Source organism: Artibeus jamaicensis, unplaced genomic scaffold (assembly GCF_021234435.1).
Source record: "Artibeus jamaicensis isolate MK-2021 breed Jamaican fruit bat unplaced genomic scaffold, CSHL_Jam_final scaffold_612, whole genome shotgun sequence".
NCBI classification, from domain to species: domain Eukaryota; kingdom Metazoa; phylum Chordata; class Mammalia; order Chiroptera; family Phyllostomidae; genus Artibeus; species Artibeus jamaicensis.
The window spans coordinates 12,734,585-12,759,634 of NW_026522049.1; the positions used below are offsets into that span (position 1 = coordinate 12,734,585).

Sequence of the window (25,050 nt, forward strand, 5' to 3'; positions counted from 1 at the left end):
ATGTGATGCAGAAAGTGGTCCTGAGAAAGGGGCCACGTCCAACATGCAGAGACAGCTGGGGTCTGGGTTTCATGTTGGTTGCAAGAGAGAGAGACCCACATGAATGACCATTTCCTGTGAAGTAGTTACCTGTCCTGCTTGGCACAGTGGACTGAAAATGTTACCTGAGGGAGAGGAGCCTCCTGAGTTTTAGTCAGATTTGCCACACAACTTCTGGCTCTCCTGGTGTCCGTTGTAGAGCACAGCAGTACTATTCCTACTGCTGGGTGCCAGAAGCGTGACCGTATCCTTGTAAAGGAGCAGCGGAGGGGTGGCCTCTGCAGGCAAGAGACAGCCAGGACTCTGCACACAAACAGTGACATAGAGCTGAGGGGCAGAGGTGCCCCTGAGGTGAGAGACTGAGGATGAATTTCTCACTGTGACCCGAGACAAAACTGCTCTGGTAGACGATGGATACATGTGCAGGAGAAGAGAGTGTCCAGGTCAGTAGCTGCACACAGTTGTCAGCTGAGGTGTGAGTGTGCTCCCCAGCACTCCACGTTGTACGGCAGTGGGAAGTGGGTGACCTGTGTGATCATTGACGGTCATTCTGAGTTTATTTATTCAGTCATTGCTCAAGCAGATAAAGAATATAATGAAGATTGGTGGGAACTAGTACCCCTGCATCTTGACAGTGGCACACTTCTGTCATCCACCCAGGTGTATATGTAGCTTCTGACTCACTGGTTTCCTGGGTGCGGGCTTCTGTTCTCACAGGGTTCTGGGTTTCCTGGGTTCTCACAGCTTCTGTTCAGACTTTCCCACCCTAGCACCTCACTCCCTATTGATCCAGTGTGGGGATCTTTCAGCTCCTACATCTGCTTCAGGCTTGCATTGTAGAACTAGGGGACAAGGACAGGATTGGGCCTGGATAGACACGACAGACCTGAACCAGAACCCCATTGGCCAGCTGACCCTCAGTGCCTTTGCCTTGACCTAGGATCACAGTCACCTTTTGGGTGTCATAGGAGCAATGTCAGTTCTGAACCTGTCCCCCAGCATTATCAGTTCCATTATACCCCACCAGGAAGGAAGCATTCCCACTCATATTCTTCTTCTCTCATTGTATACATTGGAAAACTCAGAAAGTGTTGCATAGTTTCCAAGGTTCAGTCCATGTCCCTCACCTTTAGGGTCCTGTAGGCACTTGAGTCTGTTCAGCGTGGCACCTGAGCCTGGTCAACATGGCACCTGGCTGCAGGGAGGCCATTAGTGCTCTTTCTTTTGAGTGTATTTTCTGCACATTTTGCCAATCTGTGGTGAGTCCTGAATTATTCCAGTTTTCATCACCATGTGGTTACAATTTTGAATTGACCCTCTGCTCTCTTCTCTTCTGAGTTGGGATCACTGACAACTAAAACTTTGTTTCTGAAACTTCTCCAGCTGAATCTGGTCAGTTAGGTGGAATCTTCAAGGAGATCAGCAACCTGTGAATACGGATCACAGACCCAGTGGCCCCACAGACCAGGTGGTGTGGAGACCATGCAGGGATTCTAGAATATTCCTGCCTTCCCCATAGGTGCTGAGACTGCACCAAGGACATTTGGTGGATCCTCTAGCTATTCTCCCACCACCGTCTGCTGATGCCTCACCCTGATATTTAGAGTCTTCTTGACTGTGTATTCTTTGACATCATAAATTGCCTTTTCAACTGTTAATCTTTGTATGTTTTTATTTGCATAGAAACTCTTCCACATTAAATGTCTGATGGATACACCATACAACACACTTTCCACTGCCAAGTTCAACAGATGTTTCACCAGATACATAGTTAACTAAGGTAACTAAACAAAATAGTCTTGTATTATTTTAAAAAAGAGAAGAAGAATGTGTTTATTTTTAAATTGTTGTATGTTTCTTTTCCTCTTTATGGAATTTATTGAGTGACACAAATTGACAGAATTACAGAAGTTTCAGGTGCACAATTGCACAACACTTCATCAGTACACTGTACTGTGAGCTCACCACCCCTAGTCAAGTCTCTGTCCATCACCATTTATACCCCATAACCTCCTTCATCACCCCAACTTCTCCCCAGCAGTCACCACACTGTTGTCCATGTACATGACATTGGTTAATAACATTTTATGAATTGGTTGTTCATGTACATAACATTGGTTAACATTTTATACATGCAGTGTGCAACTGCATGTATACAACTTCTACATACTCCAATGCTAGCTCCCTTTTAAAGTCGTATCCTGTTTCATTAAGTTGAATTTCACCTCTACCCTCGTTGTGCTCCTCCTCTGCCTTCCCCTGTGTTATCCACCATTCCATGTGTGTACCTATGAGTGTGTTTGCCATTCTTTTTTTGTTCCTTTCCTTCACCCCAACTTCATGTCTACACTCTTCTTAAATAAGATAAGAGCCCAGTAGCTTCTTTTTAAGTTTTAAAATAAAATTTAAGGGGGTAACATTGCTTAATATCATATAATTTGAGACGTGCAACTGCATGTATACAGTACATACATACTCTTCTGTCTGGTCATCCCCAAAGTCTTCATTCGTTATGTTGAATTTGACCTCTACCTTCTTTGGGCTGCTCCACTCCCTTCCCCTCTAGTGTCTACCATTCCATAGGTGTACCTATGAGTGTGTTTGTCTTTTTTTTTGTATTTTGTCTGTTCAAGGCTTTTGGTGTCATATCCCACATCTGAGTAAAATGACAGATTCTGTCCCCCTATCCATGTGATAACTGAAGTCTCCCTTTCCAAGGCCACACTGTCCCAGCATTGCCTGAGATACAAGGTCCTCAGGGTGAGACTGCCCACTGAGGAGCCCAGTCCACACCCATTTGTCCACCAGAGGTCAGTGCCCACATGCTCTGTATCACATTCCCTCAGGTCCCTGATCATTGACACTGACACAGACTGGGGTCCAGAAAGGTGAATCAGCCTATCATGGCTCATCCAGGCATTAACCTTCCTAGCGAAGTGAATGATCAAGTGAACCCCCCTGGTGGGGATTCCCTGAGCCTCTGTCCTGCAAGAATATCCACAGATTGCCTGTCATGCTGCCGCTGTTCCTTTTCTGACATTTTGTCCCCATCCTGCTAAAAAAACCTATAAACCAGCCATAATTCTTTGTCCTCATGCACAGAGCATTGAGGGTCCCCCCTGAAGCCAAGGATGAGGGTCACACACTGTACAAGGTGGGCTCCAAGAGCATTGGGGCCACTGGTGACACAACTGCTCCCTCCTGCAGGGTCTGCTCAGGGGCCGTCCTGTGGGGACCACAGTGAGTGGGTGCTGGGTCTCCCTGTGTGTTTTCTGTGTGACTCTCTGGGTGACATCACAACAGGTCACAATGGACAACTCAGGTTCCATGGTAACCTGATGACCTGTGGTCAAACATTCCTCCTCTTAAACCAAGGAAACCCTTTGGAACAAATCATAGTCATTTGGAGGGGCAATGGTAATTTCTTCCCCTGAATCTTTGATCTTTTTTTTCAGACTGCTTTGAACTTCAGAGGGGATTAGTCCACCTGTGGTGCCCCCAGGGACCTCAGCCAGAGCCTGGAAGCTCTGCCTCCCCACAGGTCCCTGTGGGCAGGAGCCTTTGTAGATTGGACCCTTTCGAATACAAATTCCTGCCCAGGTCTCCAGAGCCCAGTGACCCCTGAGTATCAGCTTCCCTAGCATCTGAGTCCAGTGTCTGCTCTTTTCGGAGACTTAGAGGTAAGGACATCTTGGAGGGCTGGCAGACTGTGGTCAGTCCTCCACACTCTTTCTCAGTCATGACATGAGGACACAGGATGTAGAGTCTTAGATTCCAGTTTACTGGGTGGAAATGATTTCTGAGTAAAAGCTGGTAGTTGCCCCACTCATGTTGCTGCCTTTTCAGACATGAAGCGTATTTGCCAATTTTGACTCAAAAAATAAAGCCATGTGTTTTCACTCAGAGGCCAGCAGTTATTTGTGTGTGATGTGAAGAAGTTGGCTGAAAATGCTGAGTGTGTTCCCTGGGGTTCAGAATGCAAATAGAACCTCTATCTGGCAGTGACACTTGTAGAACCATCTAATCGATATCAACACATGGCCCAGGTCACAGGGCAGCTGGGGCTGGCGCCCCTGTGCCAGAGCCCTCTGTGTGTCTTGTCTTGTCACTGCCTTGTCCCACAGCCCCCTCTGTGTTACTAGGCCCCTCTCCAGCTGAGCAGCTTCTTAGCTCCCCTCACACCTGGGCTGGAGACCCTGACGCAGCTGAGCAATGTGCTGCCTTCAGCATCAGAGTCCCCTGGGTGCTGGGCCTCTTCATCCTGTGTTGCAGGAGGGGCTGCATTCCACAGATTACTGCTTACCTTGCAGCTGTTACCTGTCCTGCTCAGTATCACTGGACTGTAAGTGTTAGACTAAGTGAGAACACCCTGAACTTGAGTCAGATCTGTTGCAAAATTCTTACTGTCAGAGTCTGTCAGAATGTCCTAGCAGCACTGTGCCCACTCACTGGTCTAGCCAGCTTCACGTCATCCTCCTCCTGGAACAGCAGGAGTGACCTGCTGTGGATGGAAAAGGCAGTCAGGTCCTCAGCAGACTAGGTGGGGACACAGGGCTGCAGAGGGGTGGTGTCCTTAGATGGGACAGTGAAGGAATATACAGGCCTGCTGGCTCAGTAAAAATAACTGTGGTGATCTTTGTTCACATGACTGGAAAGGCATTTACAGATCAGTAGGTGCTGTGGGTACCAAGAGATGCCTGAACTGAGGTTGCTCATCCAGGGTAACCACATGGCTGCCGCAGCAGTGAGAGTCACATGAAGTAACAGTTTGCCTCAATTTACTGTCATTTTCTAATTTTTTTCTCCTTCTTCTCCTCTGTCTTCTCCTTATAGTTTGTTTCTCTCCCCCTTTTTCTTTTTTCTTCACAAGTCCAATAAGAAGTGGAATGTTGTGGTGGGAATCAGCAGTCCTGAATGTTCTAAATCCACCCAGGTGTGTGCACAGCTTTTGACTCACTAGTTTCCTGGGTGCGGGTAGTTGTCATGGCTTCTGTTTAGACTTTCCCACCATATAACCCTCATTGCCATGAAACAGGTGTGGAGAATGTTTCAGCTGCCACATCTATTTCTCCTATGTGTTCTAGATCTAGGGAACAATGACAAATTTGGCTCGGTGACATTTGGACCAACTTCAAAATGGTCCTGATCAAAACTCCACTGGTCAAATTGGTCAGCTCCCCTAAAAGCTCCTAGTGTTGGTGCAGGGTCACAGTGACACTCTGGATTCCTAGTCCTAGTTCAGTTCAGAACCAGAGTCCTGTGGTCTGCTTCTCTGCTTTCTCTCCAAAACACAATTACTCTGATGAAGAGTCATTTTCTTGGAGATGAAGTCAGATGTGAAGGAAGGTTGACATAGAAATGTTCTGTTGTCTTTTGGAAACTGGGCCAGAGGATCTGGTCCTTCTTCACTGAAGAATTCTAAGAATCTACACTGGCTCAGTGTAGGTTATTTTTTGAGGGACACACAGAGTGTCTTATGATTCCAGCTCCACCACTGTGCACTGCACCTGGGATGCTTCTGCTTGTACAGGTCACATAGGATGCGGGGCTCGCTGTCTTCACACCCAGGAGCCCCTGCATTAACTACCTACCCCACAGCTCAGTTCTGGTCACTTCCTGGTGCTTTGAGTTGCTGTCCCTTAGGGTGATCAGATCTACTGAGTGTTTAGTGATTGGACAAGGTCCTTTGACCCCTGCTACCTCAGGACCCAATTTATTCCCTCACAATTTTGTGTTTTTATTGAATTTATTGGGGGTGACACTGGTTAACAAAATGATACAGGTTTTTGGTGCCCAGTTTTACATCATCTGTACATTACTGTGCATTTACCACCTTCAGTCAAGCCTTCATTTCCACCATTTATCACCCGAATGCACTCTTCCTTCCCCCTGCTCCTCCTCCCTCCAGTGATCAGAAAAATGTTCTCTGTTTCTGTAAGTTTTTTCCTCTTTCTTGTACTTAGTGTCACACCCTGCATCCCATCACCGTCCATCAGGCCCTTCCCTACACCTGTGAGCCTGCTGTCTCCCTGTCACATTAGACTTTATTATTGAGAGTCTTCACTTTCTTATGCCAGGTGTGGCCTCGAGAGAAGACTGAACGTGGAGGCCTTCAAATATGTTACATTTCTTCTCTTACATGGATCTAAATGTACTGGTGGAGGGTATGCCATGGGGACATCACAAATTGGAAAATACGACTTGAGTGACAAACCCACGCCAACATTTCTGTCCCCCTAAGCTCTTGGATTCCCATGTCCACATGAAAGGAAAGAGCAGTAGCTTTTCCATGTGACAGTTTCTGGGCCATCACTGATACTTTCTTAAGTCACCCACCCTCTAAACATTCACAGCCTTTTCTGTTGGCCCAGATATAACTGCAGATGTAAATGCACAGTCTGCCTGTTGCGCCCAGATTAATCAACATCATTTACATTCATTTATGTTTCTTTTTAACATTATTGTCCACCGTTCATTATTTGCAGACATATTACATATTGTTCTTTTTGTATATGTTTCTAAATCATGCAGTTCTTCCAAATTATTTCATACTTCTGCATGGTTACCTCTTTGTCTCTCACCTTAAAGGTCCTGCTGTGTCCTAACTCCAGGCTACAAAGGCCACAGGAGAGGTCAATCCCATTCTTACCCTTGTGTGTTTCCTCTGGCACATTTCTCTAATCTGTGACCAGTTCTGAATTATTCTAGTTTACTTCAGTGTCAGTCACATCTTTACAATGAACCATTCCCAGATTTGCAACCTCTGGTTTGGAACCACTGAGAACACAACTCTTTTCTTGAAGCTCTTCTGCTCAATCTCCAGTCTTGGATATGATCATTGAGACCTTCTCTCACGACTATAAAGAATATGCCTGTGAGCCATACAGAAGGTCCTCAGCACGTCTCTCCTGTCACTGCAGACACTGGAATTAGAGATCAGGAAGCCCATGGGCTGCCCCAGTGGGCGTCACTCCCATGTCAAGTGTTGCTGTGGCCCAGGACTTAGATGTCCTGATTGGCTGGACGCTGGAGGCAGAAATGGGGTTTTAATGCTTATTCATTGATTTTCTTTTCTTTCCACAGACACTGTTCCTCATGGACTGTCCCATGGTGATACTACACAGCACACTTTTTACTACCAATTCTCAAGAGATGATACATATGATCCTTAGTGAACAAAAGGTGAGGAAACACACATTTCTGTTGTTCAAATAAAAAACCGTCTCTTCTTCTTCTGATTCACAGATGACCAATTAAAGGTCTTTTAATTTTTTTTTAGAGTGAAATTGGTTGGGGTACATTTGGTTAATGCTATATAAACTTGGGTGTACAATTTGTAAGGTGACATCTGCCCACTGTACGAGCTCACTGTCCCAAGTCTGATCCCCTCTGTCACCTGGGGTTTGACCCCTTTAGTCTCTTCATCCTGCTTCACCCTTTTTCTCTGTGACCAACCACACTATTGTCTGTGTCTGTGAGAATGTCTGTTGTTTGTGTGTGGTGTTTTTTTATATGTTTTGTAGAAGTGAAAGGACAGAATGTGTCATGCTGTCCACTTGATTATCAGTGTCCTCCTCTGTGAGGTCTCACTGTGATGGGAATCACATGACAGACAAGTGTCTCCTGGGTTTTTGCCCACAGAGAGTGATCTTTCTGCATAACTCTTTCCCAGTTTTATTGTTGGTAAAATTAACATGTTTCAATGGAGTTTTTAAGTATTGATTTACAATACTGGCCATCCCTGGCCAGGCAGCTAAGGCGGTGAGAGCATCTTCCCAATAGGCCAAGGTCGCCTATTGATTCCTCTGCCAGGACACATTCAAGAATCAACCTGTGAGTGTGTCAATAATTGTACAAAAAGTTGATGTGTGTGTCTCTCTCTCTGTCTCTCTATACTCTCTCTAAAAATCAATACATATTTAAAAATAATAATAAAATGAAGTCGAATATTGGCCAGAGGAGAGAAATCGTACACTTGCATACCTGGAACAGCAGGAGGGATGTGTTGTGGATTGAAAAGGCAGTCAGTTCCTCTTAAGACTAGGCGGGGACACAGGGCTACAGGGGGACGTGCCCCAGGTAGGACACTGAAGGGATGTGCAGGCCGGCCAGCTGAGTGAAAACAACTTTGGTGACTATGGTCCACATGACTGGAAAGGCATTTCCAGATCAGTTGGTGCTGAGGGTACAAGGAGATGCCTGAGCTGAAGTTGCTCAACCAGGGTAACCACGTGTCTGCCACAGCAGTGTGAGTCACGTATACTTACAGTTTGCCTCCATTTACTGTCATTTTCTATTTCTTCTCTTCTTCCTCCGTTTTTTTTTTTTTTGCACAAGTCTACTTAGAAGTGGAATGTTGATGTGGGAATCAGCACCCCTGCACCTTCTAAATCCCTGTGTGTAGAGGACACACCTCTTCCATCCACACAGCTGTGTATAATGTTTGTCACTCACTAGTTTCCTGGTGTTGGCAGTTCTCATGGCACCTGTTTAGACTTTCCCACCATATAATGCTCAGTGTCCAGTAAACAGGTTTGGAGAATGTTGTAGTTGCTACATGTATTTCTGTTACGCATTCTAGATCAAGGGAACACTGACAAGTGGGGCCAGACGACCTTTGGACCCAGGTGCAAATGGTCCTGACCTAAAATTCCACTGTTCATCTTCCTTCAAAAGCTCCTAGTGTTAGTGTAGGGTCACATTGACACTTTGGAGTCCTAGTCTAAGTTCAGTTCCAAAGCAGGGTCCCATAGTCTGTGCGTTATCTGTTTCTCTGCTTTCTCTCCGATACACAGTTACCCTGGTGAAGGCTCTCATTTTGTTGAAGATGAAGGAAAGGTGACAGTAGAAATGTTCTGTTGTCTGTTGCGGTTTTGTTTAGAGGATCAGGTCATTCCTTCAGTGAAGAATTAAAAACTTAACTGTCTCAGGACAGCATATTGGTTAAAGGACAGACTGAATGTCTGTATGATTCCAGCTACACCACTGTTCACTTCCCCAGAATATTTCTGCTTACACGGATCATGTAGGAATGCGAGGGGGGGTTGCTCTCTTCACTTGCAGGAGAACCAGGATTAATCAGCCAACCCCAAAACTCAGTTCTGTTCAGATTAATTTTCTGGGGCTTTGATGTGCTGTCTGTGAGGTGATCAGTTCTTCTGAGTGTTTAGTGATTGGACGAGGCCCTTTGGCTCCTGCTACACCAGGACCCATATTTACCCCAGATGATTATTTGCTTTGTATTGAATTTATTGGGTTGACACTGGTTAACAAAATGATGCAGGTTTTCGGTGCACAATTTTACATCATCTGTACATTTTATTGTGCGTATACTACCTTTAGTCAAGTCTTCCCTTTGATGATTTATCATGAAATCACACCTATGCCCTGCTCCTCCACCCTCCTCGCACTGCACCCAGCAATCAAGAAAACATTTTCTGTCTATGAATCTTTCTTTCTTTTTTTTGGCTCAATCTCATACTCCTCCACCCCCTGTCATCTATCCAGCCCTTTCCCACACCTGTGAGGCTGCTCCCTACCTGTCACATTAGATTTTATCATTGAGAGACTTCAGTTTCCCATACCAGGTGTTCCCTTAAGAGAAGATTGATCACAAATGCCATCAAATACTTTGGTTTTTCCTCTACAATGTATTTGTCAATGTGCTGGTGGAATGTGTTCCATTTGAACACTCCCAGATTGAGAAACAGGACTTAAAAGATAAACTCACTCCATCATTCCTGTCCCCCTAAGGTCTTGAAATCCTCCCTCCACATCAAACGAACCAGCTGTAGCTTTTCCATGTGACAGTTTCTGGGCTGTCACTGAATGGTTTGTTGAGTCAACCTTCCCCTAAACATTCAGAGCCTTTTCTGTTGGCCCAGATATAGTTGCAGATATAAATGCAGTGTCTCTGCCTCATAGGTCCAAATTAATAAATTAATTTAAATCAAATTTCTGTTTCTTTTTCACAGTACTATCTACCGCTCATTATTCACAGACATTTTGCATATTTCTGTTTTTGTATATATTTCAGAATGAAGGCCGTCTCCTAGTGGAGCACACTTCCTCATGGTTCCCTCTCCTTCCCTCACCTTTAGGGCCCTGCTGGGACCTGACTGAAGGCAGCAATGACCACAGGAGAGGTCACTACCATTCTTACCCTTGTGTGTTTCCTCTTGCATATTTGTCCAGTCTGAGACTAGTCCTGAATTATTCTAGTTTACTTCAATGTCAGTCACATTTCTACAATGAACCATTCCCAGATTCTCAACCTCTGGTTTGGAACCACTGAGAACTAACACACTCTTTTTCTGAGGCTCTACAAGCTGAATATATGCTCTTGGATATGATCACAGAGACCATCCCAAGTGACTCTGAAGAACCTGCCCAGGCCTGGCTGGTGTAGCTCAGTGGACTGAGCATAGGCCTATGATCAAAAGGGTCAGCAGCTTAGTTTCCAGTCAGGGCAAAGGCCTGGGTTGTGGGTCAAGCCCCTAGCAAGAGGCACGTGAAAGGCAACCACACATTGATGTTTCTCTCCCTCCCTCTCCTTCCCTTCCTCTCTCCCTAAAAATAAATAAACAGGACTTCCACCAACATGGAGCTATAGGTGGAAGCACTGTGCCTCCTCTCACAAGTTTAAAAACAACAAAGTTTTAGCAACAAAAACACAGCCAAACCACAGAAAAGTGAACTGTACAGAAGTCTGACAACAACGAAGCCTTCAGCCAATCCGGTAAGAGAGGCAGAGCCAGCAGCAGAGCAGGGTCAGGCAGGAAAGATTTACTGGACCGACCCAGGCATGCAACCCAGGTGCGCAGGCAACCATGGGTGGATCCCAGGTGTGGAGTAGTGCGTGGACCCACTGAGGGCACAAGGCAGTGGACTCACTGACCGCTGACCACAGTCACACATTCGCACACAGATAAACCGTTGAAGGAGTTGGCGGTGAGACAGACCATGCAGGCCCCAGTAGCAGGAAGCAGCAGAGGGGACCTCCGTTGTCCCTCTCTGACCCCGTCCCCACATACAGCATCACAACCCAGTCACCTGGGTGGTCCCACCCTGGTGAACACTTAAGGCTCCGCTCCTCATACTAACAGGCGAGAACAGAGCAAAACAAGGCTCAAGAACAACTCAGAGCCCTAGAGCCCATAAATCTAAGCGATGAAATAGCCAAAATTTCAGATGCACAGTTCAAAACCTGGTGATCAGGATGCTCACAGAACTGGTTGATTTTAGTCACAAATTAGAGGAACAAATGAAGGCTAAACTAATTGAAATGAATGGAAATACACAGGAAACCAATAACAATGGAAAGGAAACTGGGACTCAAATAAAAGGAATGGACAAGAAAGAGGAAAAAAATGACCAAACAGAAAAGGATGAAGAAACAAGAATTCAAAAAAATGAGGAGAGGCTTAGGAACCTCCAAGACATCTTTAAACGCTCCAACATCTGAATTACAGGGGTACCAGAAGGGGAAGAGGAACAGTCACGAGTGGAAACCTTATTTGAACAAATAAAAAAGGAGAACTTCTCCATTCTGGCAAAGGCAATAGACTTCCAGGAAATCCAGGAAGCTCAGAGAGTCCCAAAGAAGTTGGACCCAAGAAGGAACACACCAAGGCACATCATCATTACATTAGCCAAGATTAAAATGAAGGAGAGAATCCTAGAAGCAGCAAGAGATAAGGGGACAGTTACCTACAAAGGAGTTCCCATCAAACTGTCAGTGGATTTCTCAAAAGAGATCTTACAGGCAAGAAGGGGCTGGAAGAAAGTATTCCAAGTCATGAAATCCAAAGACCTACATCCAAGATTGCTCTATCCAGCAAAGCTTTCATTTAGAATAGGACAGATAAAGTGCTTCTCAGATAAGGTCAAATTCAAGGAGTTCATCATCACCAAGCCCTTATTATATGAAATATTAAAGGGACTTATCTAAGAAAAAGAAGATAAAAAATATGAACAGTGAGCCCTGGCTGGTATAGCTCAGTGGATTGAGCGCGGGCCTATGAGCCAAAGGATCGCGGTTCAATTCCCAGTCGGGGCACATGCCTGGGTTGCAGGCCAGTTCCTAGCAGGGGCCAGTTCTCAGTAGGGAACACATGAGAGGCAACCATACATTGATATTTCCCTCTCTCTTTCCCTTCCCTTCTAAAGATAAATAAAATTTTAAAAAATTTAAAAAAATTGAACAGTGAAAGGACAGCAAACTCACAATTATTAACAACCACACCTAAAACAAAAACAAACTAACAGGACAGCTAGATCAGGAGCAGAACCATAGAAATGAAAAGCACGTGGAGGGTTAGCAACAGGGGAGTGGGAGAAGGAGAAGGGGGGAGAAGGTACAGAAAATAAGTAGCATAAACGATAGATAGAAAATAGATAGGGGTAAGGGCAAGAAAAGTAGGGGAAATATAGAATTTAAAGAACTTGAGACGTGGTCATAAACTAAAGGGGGGGAATAGTGGGGGAGAGGGTGTGCAGGGTGGAGGGGAATGAAGGGGGGAAATAGAACAACTGTAATGGCATAATCAATAAAATATATTTAAATAAATAAATAAATAATGTCTTTTAAAAAAAAGAACATGTCCATAATCACATCTGCAGGCCACTCAGAAACTGCTCAGCATTCAGTGTGGGGATATTTTAGCTCCTACATCTACTTCAGTTGAGTGTTCTAGAGCTATGGGACAATGACAGGGTGGGTTCAGGACATCAGGACACACTTCCAAATGGGCCTGAGCTAATGCTCAATGATCACCTGACCCTCAAAAGCCCCTGTAACCTCCTCCACTCCCCAACTCCTCCCCAGCAGTCACCACACTGTTGTCTGTGTCCTTGAAATTTCTCTCTTTTTCTTTTTTTGTTCCTTTTCTTCACCCCAACTCCATGACTACATTCTTCTTAGATAAACTAAGGGCTCAGTAGCTTCTTTTTAAATTTTAAAATTAAATTTAAGGGGTAACATTGCTGAATATCATATAAATTTGAGATGTGCATCAATACATACATACTCTTCTGTCTGGTCACCTGAAGAGTCTTGTTTCATTATGTTGAATTTGACCTCTACCTTCTTTGTGCTTCTCCACTCCCTACCCATCTAGTATCTACCATTCTGTGTGTATACCTACGAGTGTTTGTCATTGTTATTTTTTAATTTTGTTGGTGGCTTTTTGTGTCATATCCCACATCTGAGTGGAATGACAGTGTCCCTCTATCCATGTGATAACTGAAGTCTTTTTCGCTAAGGCCTTAGACACAAGGTCCTCAGGTTCAGACTGCCCAGTGAGGAGCCCTGTCCAGACCCCTGTTCCCCAGAGGTCAGTGCCCACATGCTCAGTATCACGTTGGCTCAGGTCCCTGATCACTGATACAGACTGCGTCCCAGAGCCATGAACCAGCCTGTGATGGTGCATCTTGGTATTATCCTTCCCACCAAGTGAATGATGAGGGGAACAGCTTGAATTTATGTCCCTTTGGGGGTGTTGTTCTGCTGTCCTTTTTGGATGTCCACAGATGGCCTGCTGTTTCATCCACATCCTGCAAAAGGGACTTGAAACTAGCCATGATTCTCCATCCTCCATGCACAGACACAGGGGGCTCCTGTGGGACTGAGGCCGAGAAACACACTTTACAGTGTGGGATCGAACATTTTGGGGGCCGTTGGTGACACAGCTGCTTCCTTGTGCAGGGTCCACCCAGGGGCCATCCTGTGGGGACCACAGTGAGTGGGTGCTGGGTCTCCCTGTATGTGTCCTTTGTATGACTCTCTGGGTGACATCACACCCAGGTCATAATGCACAGCTCAGGTTCCATAGTAACCTGGTGACCTGTGGATGGGTAAACATTCTTCCTCTGAAACCAAGGAAAGCCTTTGGGGCCACTCACAGTTCATTTTGTAGAGCAGTGGAAGTACCTTTACTTGAATTCTTGCTCTTTTTTCTAGAACTGCTTTGGACTTCAGAGGGGATGAACTCTTCTGTGACACCCCCTTGGGCCTCAGCCAGAGCCCGGAAGTCCTGCCTCCTTATAGGTCCCTGTGGGCAGGAGCCTGTGGGGATCAGTCCCCTGTGGATACAGATTTCTTCCCAGGTCTCCACAGCCCAGTGACCCCTGAGTATCAGCTTCCCCAGTGTGTGGGTCTGGATTCTGCTCTTTCTCTGAGACTCAGAGGTGATGACATCTCGGAGGGTTTGCAGCCTTGTGGCCCATCCTCCACACACTTTCTTAGTCATGACATGAGGGACAGAGGATTCTGGCACTTAGATTCTTGTTTTCTGGGTAAAAATGATTTCTTAGTAAAAACACATGGTTGAATTACTCACATTGGTTCTTTTTTAGAAATGAAGTATATTTGCCAACTTTGACTCAAAAATAAGGCCGACAATTTTTCCTCAAAAGGACAGCAGTTATTTCTGTGTGATGTCAAGACCTTGGCTGTAAACACTGAGCATCTTCACTGGGATTCAGCCCCAGGGCTTCCTAAGTCTCTAAACAGAACCTCTGTCCACCAGGACAACTTGTAGGACCATCAGGTCTACAGCAACATATGGCCCAGGTCATAGAGCAGCTGGCACAGCAGACGCCCGTCCCAGAGCCCTCTGTGATTCTGGGCCCGTCTCCACCTGAGCAGCTTCTCTGCTCCCCCCACACCTGGGCTGGAGACCCTAGCAGTGACCCTGAGTTTGAGTCAGATTCATTGTGAAATTCTGACTTCAGAGTCTGTCAGGAAGTCCTCACAGCACTGTGCCCACTCACTGGTCCAGGCAGCGTTATGTCATCCTCCTCCTGGAACAGCAGGAGGAGCCTGCTGTGGATGGAAAAGACAGTCAGTTCCTCTGCAGACTAGGAGGAAACACAGGGCTTCAGGGGGATGTGCCCCAAGGTGGGACAGTGAAGGAATGTGCAGGCCTGTTGGATTAGTAAAAATAACTGTGCTGACCTTTGGTCCACATGACTGGAAAGGCATTTGCAGATCAGTAGGTGCTGTGGGTACCAGGAGATGCCTGAACAGGCGTTGCTCAACCAGGGTAACCACGTGGCTGCCACAGCAGTTAGGGTCACATGTAGTTACAGTTTGCCTCCATTTACTGTGATTTTCTAAGCTGCTTCTCTTCCTTTTTATCTTTATTCTTCCTGTTTCTCTCCTCCTCCTCCTCCTGCTCCTCTTCTTCCTTTTTTTCTACAATTCTTCTTAGAAGTGGAATGTTTATGTGGTAACAATCAGTGCCCCCTGCACCTTCTGAATCCTTGTGTATAGAGCACACCCCTCTGCCGTCTACCCAGTTTTGACTCACTAGTTTCCTGGGTGCAGGCAGTTGTCATGGCTGCTGTTTAGACTTTCCCACCATATGACTTTACTCACTGTATACACCTGCTATGTCTGCTTCTCTAATGCATTCTGGAATGATGGGAGAATGGCAGCATGGGCCCCACAACATTTACATCCACTTCCAAATGGTCCTCAGTTAAAATTCCATTGATCACCTGCCCTCAAAATCTACTAGTATTAGTGCAGGGTCACCATGACACTGTGGATTCCTCGTTCAAGTGCAGTTCAGAACCAGACCCTGTAGTCTGTTGATTGTCCGCTTCTCTGCTTTCTCTCCAATACACAGTTACCCTGATGAAGGCTCTCATTTTCTTGGACATGAAGGAAGGTTGACAGTACAGGAGTTTTGTTGTGTGTTGGGGTTTTGTCCAGATAATCTGGTCTTTCCTTCACTGAAGAATTATAAATATATAACTGGCTCAGGGCAGATGATTGCGTAATGGACAGAATGAGTATGTTTATGGTTCTACCTACACCATCGTTCACTGCACCCGGGCTGCATCTGTTTGTACAGGTCACGTGGAATGCAGGGGGCATATTCCTTCACTTCAAGGAGACCTGGCATTAGTCTGCCAAGCCCGCAGCTCACTGGTGGTCAGACTCATATGATGACACTTTGATCTGTTGTCTTTTAGTCGATCAGATCTACCGAGTGTCTACTGATGGGAAAAGACCCTTTGTCCTCTGCTACTCCTCGACCCAGTTTATCTGCAGATGATTCTTGGCTTTAGTTGAATATATCGGAGTGACCCTGGTGAACAAAATCATCCTGGGTTTTGATGGAAAATTTTACTTCACATCATCTGTACAATGTGTTGTGGGTTTACCCACTTAAGTCAAGTCTTATTTTTTTACCATTTATCAACCTGTGCCCTTCTTCTGTCTCCTCCTCTTTCTTCTGCCACACACATTAAAGTGTTTTCTGTGTCTATAAGTTCATCTTTCACATTTTTTTACCAAATCTTACATCCCTGCCATTCATCAAGCCCTTCCCCACACCTGTGAACCTGCTCTCTACCTGTCACATTAGATTTGAGGATTGACAGGGTTCGTTTTCCCATGTCACGTGTGGCCTTGAGAGAAAGTGAACATGGCCCTCAAATATTTTGTTTCTTCTCCAAAATATATTTCTCAATGTGCTGGTACAATGTATATCATTTGGACACTCCCAGATTGCACAAAAGGATGTAAAAGACAAACTCATTCCATCATCCCTGTCCCCCTAAACTCTGCATTAAAGGAACCAGCTGTAGCTTTTCCATGTGACAGTTTCTGGGCCGTCACTGAATGGTTTCTTGAGTCCACCATCCCCTAAACATTCAGAGCCTTTCCTGTTGGTCCAGATATAACTGCAGATATAAATGCAGAGTCTCTGCCTCATGGGCCTGAATTCATAACTTCATTTAAATTAAAGTTATGTTCCTTTCTAACATTAATATCCACCACTCATTATTCACAGGCATATTGCATATTTCTCATTTTGTATATATTTCAAAACGCAGGTTGTCTTCTAGTGGAGCAAACATCTTCATGGTTCACTCTTTGTCCCTCACCTTTAGAGCCCCGCGGGGACCTGACCCAAGGTAGCAACAGCCACAGAAGAGGTCACTGTCATTCTTATATTTGAGTGCTTCCTTTTGCACATTTTCCAGTCTGTGACCTGTCCTGAATTACTCTAGTTTATTTCACTGTCAGTCACATCTCTACAATGAACCATTCCAAGTTTTTTCATTGAGAACCAGCACACACTTTTTTCCTCAGGTTCTTCAAGCTGATTCTTTGGTCTTGGATATGATCACGGAGACCATCCCCAGTGACTATAAAGAATAAGTCCAGCCCTGCCTAGTGTAGCTCAATGCACTTGAGCACAGGCCTACAATCCAAAGGTCACTGGCTCTGTTCCCAGTCAGGGCACATGTCTGAGTTGCAGGCCAGGCACCTATCAGGGGGCACATGAGAGGCAACCACGTATTGATGTTTCACTCTCTCCCTCTTCCTCCATTCCCCTCTCTCTAAAAATAGATAAATATAATCTTTAAAAAACCATACCCATGTTCACATCTGGACGCCACTCAGAAACTCCTTAGCATGTCTCTGCTGTCACTGCAGACCCTGTAACTAGAGACCAGGAAGCCCATGAGGCTGCCCCAGGGGTCCTCACTCCTGCATCGAGTGATGCTGTGGCCCAGGACTGAGATGTAGTTCTGATTGGACTGTGCAGCAGAAATTGGGTTTTAATGCTTATTCATCAATTTTCTTTTCTTTTCACAGACACTTATGCTCATGATGTCTGATGGCCGACACCACACAGCACAGCTTCTACTACTATGTCTAAACCAACTTTATACCTGATCCTTAGTGAACAAAAGGTATATAAGCAAAAACATATTTCTGTTACTAAAAGAAAGAAAACATCTCTTCTCTTAACTCACAGGTGACCAACTAAAGATCTTTTAAGTTGTCTTATAATGAAATTTGTTGCGGTACCTTTGGTTAATGGTGTATAAACTCAGATGTACAATTTGTAAGGGGACATCTGCCCACACTGTGTGAGCTCACTGTCCAGGGTCTAATGCCCTCCATCACCTGGGGTTTGACCCTTTAGTCTCTTCATTGTCTTCATCCACTTTTTCTCCGTAATCAACCATAGTACTGTATGTGTCTGTGAGTCCATTTGTTGTTTCTTTGCGGTTTTTATCTATATGTTTTTTTATTTTATTGATTATGCCATTACAGTTGTTCTATTCCCCCTTCTTTCCCCTCCACCCTGCACACCCCCTCCCCCACCATTCTCCCCCCTTTAGTTCATGAACATGTGTCTCAAGTTCTTTAGATTCTATATTTTCCTACTATTCTTACCCTCCCCCCTATCTATTTTCTATCTACTGTCTATGCTACTTATTTTCTATACCTTCTCCCTGCTTCTCCTTCTCCCACTCCCCTGTTGCTAACCCTCCATGTGATCTTCATTTCTATGGTTCTGCTCCTGATCTAGCTGTCCTCTTAATTTGCTTTTGTTTTAGGTGTGGTTCTTAATAACTGTGAGTTTGCTGTCCTTTCACTGTTCATCTTTTTTATCTTCTTTTTCTTAGATAAATCCCTTTAACATTTCATATAATAAGGGCTTGGTGATGATGAACTCCTTGAATTTGATCTTATCTGAGAAGCACTTTATCTGTCCTTCCATTCTAAATGAAAGCTTTGCTGGATAGAGCAATCTTGGTTGTAGTTCTTTGGATTTCATGACTTGGAATACTTCTTTCCAGCCCCTTCTTGCCTGTAAGGTCTCCTTTGAGAAATCTGCTGACAGTCTGATGGGAACTCCTTTGTAAGTGACTGTCCCCTTATCTCTGGCTGCTTCTAGGATTCTCTCCTTCATTTTAATCTTGGCTAATGTAATGATGATGTGCCTTGGTGTGTTCCTTCTTGGGTCCAACTTCTTTGGGACTCTCTGAGCTTCCTGGATTTCCTGGAAGTCTATTTCCTTTGCCAGATTGGGGAAGTTCTCTTTTATTATTTGTTCAAATAAGGTTTCCACTCATGACTGTTCCTCTTCCCCTTCAGGTACCCCTATAATTCTGATGTTGGAGCGTTTAAAGATGTCCTGGAAGTTCCTAAGCCTCTCCTCATTTTTTTTTGAATTCTTGTTTCTTCATATTTTTCTGTTTGGTCATTTTTTCCTTCCTTCTGGTCCACTCCCTTGATTTGAGTCCCAGTTTCCTTTCCATTACTTTTGGTTTCCTGTGCATTTTTGTTCATTTCAATTAGTTTAGCCTTCATATGTTCCTCTAATTTGTGACTAAAATCAACCAGTTCTGTGAGCATCCTGATCACCAGTGTTTTGAAGTGAAAGTTTGGCTATTTCTTCATTGCTTAGATTTATGGGCTCTGGGGCTCTGAGTTGTTCTTGAGCCATGTTTTGATCTATTTGTGCCTGTTATGTATGAGGAGAGGCGCCTTAAGTGTTCACCAGGGCAGGCCACCCAGGTTGCTGGTTTGTGACGCTGTATGTGTGGGCGGGGTCAGAGAGGGAGCAATGGAGGTCCTCTCCACTCGCCTAGTCCACCTCACCGCTCGCCCCCGCCTGTTTATCTGAGCACAAATATGTGAGCCCGCTGCCCTGCACCTCAGCCTACGTGGTCTATCTCAATGCTTGTCTCTTCACTGGTTTATCTGTGTGCAAATGTGCAAACGCAGACAGCCAGCTGCACCGCTCATTCCCTGGGTCCACCTATAGCTACCCCGCACCTGGGATCCGCGCCCTCGGCTGCCTCCACGCCGCCCAAGTCGGGGGATCTTTTTTGCCCAACCTACTCAGCTGTTGGCTTCGCCCCTCTCACTGGTTTAGCTGAGTGGTTCCTGGTTTTCAGACTCTGTATTGTTCGACTTTCTGTGGTTTGTTTGCATTTATTGTTGTTAAAACTTTGTCGTTTTTAGATTTGGTTGTGCAAAGAAGCAAAGTATATCCTCCTACACCTCCATCTTGGTGGAAGTCCTCTATCTGTATGTTTAATAGAAGTGAAACGACAGGTTTTGTCATGCTGTCCACTTGATTATCAGTGTCCTCCTCTGTGAAGTCGCACTGTGATGGGAATCACATGACAGACAGGTGTCTCCTGGGATTTTGCCTATGGAAGGAGACCTTTCTTCATACACATTCCCCAATTATATTGTCAAAAATATTATCATTTTTCTTTGATGTTTCTAAGTATTGATTTAAAATACTGGCCATCCCTGGCCAGGCAGCTCAGCTGGTTAGAGCATCTTCCTGATAGGCCAAGGTTGCATATTGATTCCCCAGCCAGGACAAGATGCAGGAATCAACCAGTGAATGTGTCAGTAAATGGAACAGGAAGTTGAAGTTTCTCTGTCTCTCTGTCTCTGTCTATCCTGTCTCTCTCTAAAAATCAAAACATTTAAAAACAATAATAAAAAGGAAGTAAAATATTGGCCAGGGGATAGAAATCATGTAACTGTGTATCTGGTCACTTTCAGTACATATCGAAGTTCATGGTGAGGAGCACTTGTTCCCATGGGAGGTTTTTCCTGACCCTCTGTCCTTCAGGAATGTCCCATAGATGTCCTGTCACTTTGGAGCCATACACTTCCTGGTAGTGCCTCCCGATTTTCCTAAATGATCTGGAAACCCAGCCATGGTTTTTCCTTCTCTGCCCAAGATCTTCAGAGCTCCCTACGTGCCCACAGGTGCAGTCTGGTGGAACGACACAGAAGACTGAGGCAACTGGGCCATTTCATTAAATGCTTTACCTATGCCCTAATGTTGGCCCAGGTGCAATGGTACCATGGTGGCCATGGTCCAGTGTTCATTCTTTGAAACCAAGGAAACCCTGTGGGATAAATCACAGCTCATTTTGAGAGGCTATTAGAGCCCCTTCCCACGACTTTCTGCCCATCTGAGGTGGGACTGGTTTGAGCATCAGAGGGATGAAGGCAGTGTGATGTCCAGATGGACCTCAGCCTACACCTGGGGCCCCTGCCTGGCCCAGGTCCCTGCAGAGCCAGGGTCCCTTAGAGCTTCGGGAATGAGACTTCTGTCCACCATGTTCTCACAACTGACTGACCAACGATGATGAGCTTTGGCAGCATCTGAGCCCAGGCTCTGTTCTCTCTGGGACTGCGAAGTTAAGGGCCTCCTGGAGGGACCCCAGCCCTGTGTGCATCCTCCACAGACTTTCTCAGTCGTGACACCCCAGTGACAGAGGATCAGGGTTCTTGCATCCTTTGTTTTTGCTGGGCAAAGATTTTGGAGATTGAGTGAAAGGCTGGGGTGATTTCAGTCCTGGGGCTACATTTTCATGAAAGAACTCTGCTTGATAATGTGACTGAAGTTAGAAATGCGTAATCGTTACTCAAAGGTGCTGTCATTGTTTTTCTGTGAGAGCAAGTCCTCGATTCCAAGTCCTGCACATTCACTCTGTGATGCACCTCCAGATCCTTCCAAGGCTCCAAGCTGAGTCCCTGTCACATGTGTGACAGTTTATAGCCCCTGTCACAGAGCACCTGGCACAGCAGCCTGGACCAGTGACAGAGCCTGTATTTTCCTGGGTCCAGCTCTAACCGAGCAGCTGCTTAGGTCACTGCACCATGTGATGCAGAAAGTGGTCCTGAGAAAGGGGCCACGTCCAACATGCAGACACAGCTGGGCTCTGGGATCCATGTTGGTTGAAGGAGGGAGCAACCCACATGAATCACCATTTCCTGTGAAGCCATTACCTGTTTTTCTCGGTACAGTGAACTATAAATGTTTCCTGAGGAAGAGGGCCCCTGAGTTTTAGTCAGATTTCCCCCACAACTTCTGGCTCTCCCGGTATTTATTGTACAGCAGAGCAGTACTATTCCCACTGCTGGGTGCCAGAAGTATGACCTCATCCTTGTAAAGGAGCAGCAGGAGGGGTGGCCTGTGCAGGGAAAAGGCAGCCAGTAATGTGCAGGCAAACAGTGACATAGGGCTGAGAGGCCGATGTGCCCCTGAGGTAAGACTGAGGGTGTATTTCCCTTCGTGACACTAGAGGAAACTGTGCTGGTGAATGTTGGATATGTGTGCAGGAGAAGACAGTGTCCAGGTCAGTAGTTGCACACAGTTGTCAGGTGAGGTGGGAGTGTTCTCCCCAACACTCCACATTGTACAGCAGCTGGAGGTAGTGACCATTGTGTGATCATCAATGGTCATTTCTTGAGTTTGTTTCCTTATTCATTTTTTGCTCAAGCAGATGAAGATTGGTAGGAATCAGCACCCCTGCACCTTGACAGTGGTGCACCTCTGCCATCCACCCAAGTGTGTGTACAGCCTCTGACGCACTGGTTTCCTGGGTACAGACAGTTCTCACGGCTTCTGTTCAGACTTTTCTAGAACTAGGGGACAAGGACAAGATTGGGCCTGGATAGACAAGACAGACCTGAGCTAGAACCCCATTGACCAGCTGACCCTCAATGCCTTTTCCTTGACCTAGGGTCACAGTCACCTTTTGGGTCTCATAGGAGCAATGTCAGTTCTGAACCTGTCCCCCAGCATTATCAGTTCCATTATACCCCACCAGGAAGGAAGCATTCCCACACATATTCGTCTTTCTCTCATTGCATACTCTGGAAAACTCAGAAAGTGTTGCATATTTTCCAAGGTTCATTCCTGTGGGGTCCTGTAGGCACTTGAGTTTGGTCAATGTGGCACCTGGCTGCAGGGAGGCCATCAGTTCTCTTTCTTTTGACTGTTTTTTCTGCACATTTTGCCCATCTGTGATGAGTCCTGAATTATTCCAGTTTTCTCCACGATGTGGTTACAACTCTCCCAATTGACCCTTCTGCTTTCTTCTCTTCTGAGTTGGGATCACTGACAACTAAAACTCTTCTGTTACTGAAACTTCTCCAGCTGAATCTGGTCAGTTAGGTGGAATCTTCGAGGAGTTCAGCATCTGTGATTATGGATCACAGACCCCACACTTGCTAGTGTGGGGACCACACAGGGATTCTAGAATATTTCTACCTTCCCCATAGGTGCTAAGACTGTGCCTAGAAAATTCAGTGGATCCTCACACTGTTCTCCCACCATCATCTGATGATGCCTCACCCCAACATTTAGAGTCTTCTTGACTGTGTGATCTTTGGAATCATAAATTGCCCTTTTAACAGTTAATCTTTGTATGTCTTTACTTTCATAGAAACTCTTCCTCATTCCAACTGTCTTCCAAATATCTGATGGATGAACCATACAAAACACTCTCTACTGCCAAGTTCAACAGATGTTTCACCAGATCCTTAGTTAACTAAGATAACTAAACAAAAATAGTCTTGTATTATTTTAAAAAGAAGAAGAATGTCTTTATTTTTAAATTGTTTTATGTTTTTTTTCTTTTTATGGAATTTATTGAGGGACACAAATTGACAGAATTACACAAGTTTCAGATGCAAAGTTGTACAACACTTCATCAGTACACTGTACTGTGAGCTCACCACCCCTAGTCAAGTCTCTCTCCATCACCATTTATACCCTATAACCTTCTTCACCCCCCAACTCCTCCCCAGCAGTCACCACACTGTTGTCCATGTACATGACATTGGTTAATAACATTTTATGAATTTCAGGTGTGCAACTGCACATACACAACTCCTACATACTCCAATGTGAGCTCACCCACAAAGTCTTATCTTGTTTCATTAAGTCAGATTTGACCTCTACCCTCTTTCTGCTCCTCCACTTTTTTCCCCTCTGTTATCCATCATCCCATGGGTGTACCTACGAGTGTGTTTGTCATTTTTCTTTTGTCTTTTGTCTGTTCAAGGCTTTTGGTGTCATATCCCGCATCTGAGTGAAAGATAGACTATGTCCCCATATCCATGTGATAACTGAAGTCTCCCTGTCCAAAGCCACGCTGTCCCAGCATTGCCTGAGACACAGGTCTTCAGGGGTCTAACTGCCCACTGAGGAGCCCTGTCCATCTACCTGTCCCCGAGAGGTCAGTGCCCACATGCTCAGTATCACGTTCCCTCAGGTCCCTGATCCCTGACACACATTGCAGTCCAGAGATGTGAATCAGCCTATGATGGTGCATCTGGGCATTAACCTTCCCAGCTAAGTGAATGATGAGGTGAACCCCTCTGGAGGTGTTTCCCTGAGCCTCTGCCCTGCATGAGTGTCCACAGACTGCCTGTCCTGCTGCCACTGTCCCTTTTCTGACATTTCATCCCCATTCTGCTAAAAGACCTAGAAACCAGGCACAATTCTCCATCCTCCCTGCACAGAGCACTGGGGGCTCCCATGGGGCCAAGGATGAGAGACACACACTGTACAGCGTGGGTTCCAAGGGTGTTGGGGCCTCTGGTGACACAGCTGCTTCCCCCTGCAGGGTCTGCCCAGGGGCCATCCTGTGGGGACCACAGTGAGTGGGTGCTGGGTCTCTCTGTGTGTGTTCTGTATGACTCTGTGGGTGACATCACAACAGGTCACAATGGACAGCTCAGGTGCCATGGTAACCTGGTGACCTGTGGTCAAACATTTCTCCTCTTAAACCAAGGAAACCCTTTAGAACAAATCATAGTCATTTGGAGGGGCAATGGTAATTCCTTCCCCTGAATCTTTGATCTTTTTTTTCAGACTGCTTTGAACTTCAGAGGGGATGAGTCCACCTGTGGTGCCCCCAGAGACCTCAGCCAGAGCCTGGAAGCTCTGCCTCCCCACAGGTCCCTGTGGGCAGGAGCCTGAGGAGATAGGACCCCTTTGAATACAAATTCCTGCCCAGGTCTCCAGAGCCCAGTGACCCCTGAGTATCAGCTTCCCCAGCATCTGAGTCCAGTGTCTGCTCTTTTCGGAGACTTAGAGGTAAGGACATCTTGGAGGGCTGGCATACTGTGGTCAGTCCTCCACATTCTTTCTCAGTCATGACATGAGGACATAGGATGTAGAGTCTTAGATTCCAGTTTACTGGATGGAAATGATTTCTGAGTGAAAGCTGGTAGTTGCCCCACTCACGTTGCTGCCTTTTCAGACATGAAGCATATTTGCCGATTTTTACTCAAAAAATAAGGCCAAGTGTTTTCACTCAGAGGCCAGCAGTTATTTGTGTGTGATGTGAAGAAGTTGGCTGAAAATGCTGAGTAGGTACCCTGGAGTTCAGCCCCAGGTCTTCCTCAGGCTGCAAACAGAACCTCTG

At 45.6% G+C, this 25,050-nt stretch overlaps 1 long non-coding RNA gene across 1 annotated transcript; it reads left to right on the forward strand.

The window, feature by feature from the left end:
* Positions 1–1,738: 1,738 nt before the first annotated feature.
* Positions 1,739–7,200, forward strand: LOC128626444 (uncharacterized). Its single transcript, XR_008390421.1, has 3 exons — positions 1,739–1,819; positions 3,495–3,719; positions 7,123–7,200. It is a non-coding gene; the product is annotated as an uncharacterized LOC128626444 (long non-coding RNA).
* The last annotated feature ends 17,850 nt before the right edge of the window (positions 7,201–25,050 follow it).